Consider the following 646-nt stretch of genomic DNA (forward strand, 5'->3'; position numbering starts at 1 on the left):
CCAGGCACGAGAGAGCGTGCCACTCTTTCCGAAATCTCCTTACCTTTGCCCATAACCGATTCGCGACGGCAGGGAGTGGGTCGCAAAAGGTGTGGGAAATTTGTCGGAGGGCGAGAGAGATAGGCCACAAGAATAAACTACGCTAGAGCGTAATAATAAGAACAACTATATTTGAGAAAATATGATAAAGTAGAATTAATTACATGGAGTCCGCCATTACAAGTTTCTTCCGGAGCTTCGCTCCGCCGCTCTACTTGATACTCTCGGTACTCGCACCGAGAGTCGCTAACTTACTTCTAGCGCCGAACGCCGGTCATACGCTACAGCACCGATCTTCCCCGCGGTATCTTCCGACGGTGTCAAACGCCCACACTGAGAAACCCATTTAGTTGAATCAATTAATTTCTTGTTTGGATATGGGCAAACAAATCCTTAGTTGATACAATAAAATAATTTAGTTCAAGCCAAACACTTGGTTATTGTAAACAACTTTATCAGATGTCAACGACTACCAGAAACAAGTGAAATGTTACAATAACCAAATGCTTTGCTTCAACTAAATTATTTTGTTGCATCGATTAATTTCTTGTTTGGATATGGGCAAACAAATCCTTGGTTGATTCAACTAAATGGGTTTCTCAGTGTA

The sequence above is a fragment of the Trachymyrmex cornetzi genome, unplaced genomic scaffold (genome assembly GCF_001594075.2).
Source record: "Trachymyrmex cornetzi isolate Tcor2-1 unplaced genomic scaffold, Tcor1.1 scaffold196, whole genome shotgun sequence".
NCBI classification, from domain to species: domain Eukaryota; kingdom Metazoa; phylum Arthropoda; class Insecta; order Hymenoptera; family Formicidae; genus Trachymyrmex; species Trachymyrmex cornetzi.